This window comes from Thalassophryne amazonica, chromosome 12 (assembly GCF_902500255.1).
Source record: "Thalassophryne amazonica chromosome 12, fThaAma1.1, whole genome shotgun sequence".
Lineage (NCBI taxonomy): Eukaryota > Metazoa > Chordata > Actinopteri > Batrachoidiformes > Batrachoididae > Thalassophryne > Thalassophryne amazonica.
The window spans coordinates 38,832,201-38,839,127 of record NC_047114.1 but is presented as its reverse complement, the minus strand read 5'-3'; positions in this window follow the sequence as shown (position 1 = coordinate 38,839,127).

Genomic DNA, 6,927 nt, shown 5'->3' with positions numbered 1-6,927 from the left:
GGTACACCCTGAACAGGATGCCACTCTGTCACAGGGCCACATATTGACAGACATACTCATTTACATGCACATGTACTATCAAATTAAAGTTTCAGTCCACCTAACCTGCATGTCTTTGGAAGTGGGAGGAAGCCGGAGCATTGGGAGGGAACCCACACAAACATGCAAACGCCACACAAAAATGACCAACACACACACAATATATATATATATATATATATATATATATATATATATATATATATATATATAGTAGTGTTCAGAATAATAGTAGTGCTATGTGACTAAAAAGATTAATCCAGCTTTTGAGTATATTTTTTATTGTTACATGGGAAACAAGGTACCAGTAGATTCAGGAGATTCTCACAAATCCAACAAGAAAAAGCATTCATGATATGCACACTCTTAAGGCTATGAAATTGGGCTATTAGCAAAAAAAAGTAGAAAAGGGGGTGTTCACAATAATAGTAGTGTGGCATTCAGTCAGTGAGTTTGTCAGTTTTGTGGAACAAACAGGTGTTAATCAGGTGTCCCCTATTTAAGGATGAAGCCAGCACCTGTTGAACATGCTTTTCTCTTTGAAAGCCTGAGGAAAATGGGACATTCAAGACATTGTTCAGAAGAACAGCGTAGTTTGATTAAAAAGTTGATTGGAGAGGGGAAAACTTATATGCAGGTGCAAAAAATTATAGGCTGTTCACCTACAATGATCTCCAGTGCTTTAAAATGGACAAAAAAAAAAAAAAAAAAAAAAAACAGAGACGTGTGGAAGAAAATGGAAAACAGTCATCAAAATGGATAGAAAAATAACCAGAATGGCAAAGGCTCACCCACTGATCAGCTCCAGGATGATCAAAGACAGTCTGGAGTTACCTGTAAGTGTTGTGACAGTTAGATGATGCCTGTGTGAAGCTAATTTAATTGCAAGAATTCCCTGCAAAGTCCCTCTGTTAAATAAAAGACATGTGCAGAAGAGGTTACAATTTGCTAAAGAACACATCAACTGGCCTAAAGAGAAATGGAGGAATATTTTGTGGACTGATGAGAGTAAAATTGTTCTTTTTGGGTCCAAGGGCCGCAGACAGTTTGTGAGACGACCCCCAAACTCTGAATTCAAGCCACAGTTCACAGTGAAGACAGTGAAGCATGGTGATGCAAGCATCATGATATGGGCATGTTTCTCCTACTATGGTGTTGGGCCTATATATCGCATACCAGGTATCATGGATCAGTTTGGATATGTCAAAATACTTGAAGAGGTCATGTTGCCTTATGCTGAAGAGGACATGCCCTTGAAATGGGTGTTTCAACAAGACAATGACCCCAAGCACACTAGCAAATGAGCAAAACCTTGGTTCCAAACCAACAAAATTAATGCCTCGCAGATGTGAAGAAATCATGAAAAACTGGTTATACAACTAAATACTAGTTTAGTGATTCACAGGATTGTTAAAAAAGCAGTTTGAACATAATAGTTTTGAGTTTGTTGCGTCAACAGCAGATGCTACTATTATTGTGAACACCCCCCTTTTCTACTTTTTTTTTACTAATAGCCCAATTTTATAGCCTTAAGAGTGTGCATATCATGAATGCTTGGTCTTGTTGGATTTGTGAGAATCTCCTGAATCTACTGGTACCTTGTTTCCCATGTAACAATAAGAAATATACTCAAAACCTGGATTAATCTTCTTAGTCACATAGCACTACTATTATTCTGAACACTACTGTGTGTGTGTGTATATATATATATATATATATATATATATAAATGCATTGTAGCAGCACTAAAGACACGAAAACATCCTTTTGAGGAGACTGTCTGTCTTGTGTGATTATCACCAGATTGATTATTTCCTTTCAAGCAGTACGTGACTATTTTTGGGAGTTGGCTTCCTTCTGTCTCTCAGGTATTCTGAGCTGATCTCTGTCATCTCCATGCCTTCCCCTGAATGACCTAGAATGCTTTGCATTCATGCCTCTGACTGGTTCGTGGACTTCAGCTCTTACTGTAAGTCAGTTAAAATAAACAGCAGCTGGCAGGGACACACTCCAGGAAGACATTTGTTTTTCTAAAGTGAAAATGGAGTGAGCAAGTTTGTTTTGCTGGAAGTGGTTCTTTTCCTCTGTGTCTTGGCTTTGGGCCTTCGGTCCTCTCAGAGCTCAGCTGGTTTAGTGGAGCTGTCACTGGCTTCACAGACCAGATGAGGATCCAGCCGAAACCCAGGTCACAGAGATCTCTGCTGGGCGACAGATGTCTGCTTTCACTCCGATGACGTCCTCAACACATCACAAGGCTTCTGTAAGACTTTCAACAACCCCCCCACCCCCGCCCCACCCCCAAGAAAACAACTTTTCAGTTATTACCATAGCAACACAACCATTGCCATGAAAAACACTACATTGCACTTACAGTGGCATGAAAGCATTTGGGCATCCTTGTGCTTTTACATAAAAAAATAAAAATAAATAAATAAATATATATATATATATATATATATATATACGAGGGCTGTCAATAAAGTTACGGTCCTTTTTATTTTTTTCAAAAACTATATGGATTTCATTCATATGTTTTTACGTCAGACATGCTTGAACCCTCGTGCGCATGCGTGAGTTTTTCCACGCCTGTCGGTGACGTCATTCGCCTGTGAGCACTCCTTGTGGGAGGAGTCGTCCAGCCCCTCGTCGGAATTCCTTTGTCTGAGAAGTTGCTGAGAGACTGGCGCATTGTTTGATCAGAATTTTTTCTAAACCTGTGAGACACATCGAAGTGGACACGGTTCGAAAAATTAAGCTGGTTTTCAGTGAAAATTTTAACAGCTGATGAGAGATTTTGAGGTGATTCTGTCGCTTTAAGGACTTTTCACGGTGCGAGACGTCTCTCAGCGCTCTCAGGCGGCGTCATCAGCCTGTTCAAGCTGAAAACCTCCACATTTCAGGCTCTATTGATCCAGGACGTCGTGAGAGAACAGAGAAGTTTCAGAAGAAGTCGGTTTCAGCATTTTATCCGGATATTCCACTGTTAAAGGAGATTTTTTTAATGAAAGACGTGCGGACGGGTCCGCGCGTCGGGACGCAGCCGACGCGGTGCGGCGGCACAGGAAAAACACCTCCGTGTTGATAACCATTTGTAAAATCCAGGTGGCTTTTGATGGCTTTCAGTGGAGTGAGTATATGAGAAATTGTTTAACAGACAGGACATGTTCCAACTTGTCCTTAAGGCTTTCAACAGAGGTGTTTTTCCTGTGGCGGAGCGTCGCGGCGGCTGCGTCCCGACGCGCGGACCCGTCCGCACGTCTTTCATTAAAAAAATCTCCTTTAACAGTGGAATATCCGGATAAAATGCTGAAACCGACTTCTTCTGAAACTTCTCTGTTCTCTCACGACGTCCTGGATCAATAGAGCCTGAAATGTGGATGTTTTCAGCTTGAACAGGCTGACGACGGCGCCTGAGAGCGCAGCGCGACGTCTCGCACCGTGAAAAGTCCTTAAAGCGACAGAATCACCTCAAAATCTCTCATCAGCTGTTAAAATTTTCACTGAAGACCAGCTTAATTTTTCGAACCATGTCCACTTCGATGTGTCTCACAGGTTTAGAAAAAATTTTGATCAAACAACGCGCCAGTCTCTCAGCAACTTCTCAGACAAAGGAATTCCGACGAGGGGCTGGACGACTCCTCCCACAAGGAGTGCTCACAGGCGAATGACGTCACCGACAGGCGTGGAAAAACTCACGCACGCGCACGAGGGTTCAAGCATGTCTGACGTAAAAACATATGAATGAAATCCATATAGTTTTTGAAAAAAATAAAAAGGACCGTAACTTTATTGACAGCCCTCGTATATATATATTTATTATTATTTTTTTTTTTTTAATTGGCCGGATGCCCTTCCTGGCGCAACTCTACATTGCAAGGAGAAATGTGGCAGGGGTGGAATTTGAACAGGGAACCTTCCACACTGAAACCAAGTGCATTAACCACTTGACCACCACCCCTGCAGGCTTATCGATATTAAAATTTCTAAAATTATGTCCTTTATGCACAGACTGGCATCCTGTCCAGAGTGTACTCCACCTCACACTCTGTGACTGCTGGGATAGGCTCCAGCCGCCACTGTGACCCTTATTTGGAGTAAGCATGGATAGAAAATGGATGGATGGATGCCCTTTAAATGACCCCAATGATTTGCAAATCCTCTTCAACCTATATTCAATTGACTACACCACAAAGACAAGATATTCAATGTTCAAACTGACAAACTTTATTGTTTTTGTGCAAATATTTGCTCATTTTGAAATGAATGCCTGCAACACAGACAGTGGTATGTTTACCACTGTGTTACATCACCTTTCCTTCTAACAACACTCAATAAGCATTTGGGATCTGAGGACACTAATTGTTGAAGCGTTGTAGGTGGAATTCTTTCCCATTCTTGCTTGATGTACTTTAGTTGTTCAACAGTCCTTATATTATCGGTCCTTATAGTATCTTGTCTTTGTAGTGTATTCAATTAAATATAGGTTGAAGAGGATTTGCAAATCATTGTATTCTGTTTTTATTTATGTTTTACACAACGGCCCTACTTCACTGGAATTGGGGTTGTCCTCAGTGAAAACAAATCTCTACAAAATGATATAACAAATTTGAAATATAGATGGCATAAGTGTGAAGACCTTTAGTAACAACTGAATCATCCAGCCGGTTTTCTTTCAACAGTTCGGGGAACATATGAACATTTCCAAATCACAGAATATGTCTAACTGAAATTTCATCAGTCATTAAGAAATACTACAGGCAGCATAGCGGCCAAGTGGTCAGTGTACTTACTTCATAAACAGAAGAATCCTGGTTCAAGACCACCCATGCCCATTCCACTTGAAGGGCATCTAGCGAAATTCCACATTACATTATGTGCTTACTCTGGGCAGCCTATTGGATTTGTAGTTAGCACTGTTGCCTCACAGTGAGAAGGTGTCAGGTTTGCTTGCTTAGTTTGTGTGAGGTTTCCTTGAACCTCCAAAGACACGCAGGTTAGGTCAGTTGGTGACTTCAGAGTAAGCTTGTTTGTGTGTCAGCCCTGTGACAGACCTGGTGGCCTGTCACACGTGCAATAATAAAAAATGGTTTTAAGCACTTTAAATGAAGAAAAATCAATGAAGTGTTGAACATAGCTCCAGAACAACATTAAACAATGATCCTAAGCACATCACCAAGTACCACCAAAATTAAACTGAGTGACCTTGAAAAAGTACAACATGGGACCAGAGAGTGTGTGCCAATTACAGGGGCATCACACTACTCAGCCGTCCTGGTAAAGTCAACTCCAGGGTGTTGGAAAGGAGGGTTTGGCTGACAGCCAACGTCTGATTGAAGAGGAACAATGTGGGTTCCATCCTTGCCATGGAACAACTGACCAGCTGTTCACTCTCACAAGGATTCTGAAGGGGTCCTGGGAGTATGCCCATCCAGTCTACATGTGTTTTGTGGACTTGGAGAAGGCGTATGACTGGGTACCCCGGGAGATACTGTGGGAGGTGCTGCGAGTGTATGGAATGATGGGGTCCCTTCTCAGGGCCATCCAATCTCTGTACTCATTAAAGCGAGAGCTGTGTTCGGGTGCTCGGCAGTAAGTCGGACTTGTTTTCGGTGGGGGTTGGCCTCTGCAAGGGCTGCGCCTTGTCACCAATCCTGTTTGTGATATAGTCGGGGGTGGACGATCTTCAGTTTGGTGGGCTCAAGGTCTCATCGCTGTTTTTTTGCAGATGATGTGGTCATGTTGGCTTCATTGGCCTGTGACCTCCAACAGTCACTGGATCGGTTTGCAGCCGAGAGTGAAGCGGCTGGTATGAGGATCAACAACTCTAAATCTGAGGCCATGGTTCTGAGCAGGAAACCGATGGATTGCCTGCTCCAGGTAGGGAATGAGGTCTTGCCCCAAGTGAAGGAGGCCAAGTACCTCAGGGTGTGGTTCACAAGCGAGGGGACAATGGACCGTGAGATTGGCCGGTGAATTGGCGCAGCAGTGTTGCATTCACTCTACCATACTATTGTGATGAAAAGAGAATTGACCCAAAAGGTGAAGCTCTCAATCAAGGACTGTTTCAAGGCATTTGGGGGCCCCAAGCAAAATGGACTTACAGCACCCCCCCCCACCCCTTTCCTCACCACCCCTGCCTGTCCACCCAAAGCCTTCAACCCCAATTCCAATGAAGTTGGGACGTTGTGTAAAATGTAAATAAAAACACAATACAATAATGTGCAAATCCTCTTCAACCTATATTCAATTGAATACACCACAAACACAAGATATTTAATGTTCACACTGATAAACTTTGTTTTCATGCAAATATTTGCTCAATTTGAAATGGATGCCTGTAACATGTTTCAAAAAAGCTTGGACAGTGGTATGTTTACCACTGTGTTACATCACCTTTCCTTCTAACAACACTCATTAAGCGTTTGGGAACTGAGGACACTAGTTGTGAGTGTCATGATTGGGTATAAAAGGCGCATCCCCAAAAGGCTCAGCCATTCACAAGCAAAGATGGGGAGAGGATCACCACTTTGTGAACAACTGTGTGAAAAATTAGTCCAACAGTTTAGGAACAATGTTTTTCAATGTTCAATTGCAAGGAATTTAGGGATTCCATCATCTACAGTCCATAATATAATCAGAAGATTCAGAAAATCTGGATAACTTTCTACATGTAAGCAGCAAGGCCGAAAACCAACACTGAATGCCCATGACCTTCGATCCCTCAGGCGGCACTGCATTAAAAACCGACATCATTGTGTAAAGGATCTTACCGTGTGGATTCAGGAACACTTCAGAAAACCATTGTCAGTTAACACAGTCCGTCGCTACATCTACAAGTTCAAGTTAAAACTCTACCATGCAAAGCAAAAGCCATACATCAACAGCATC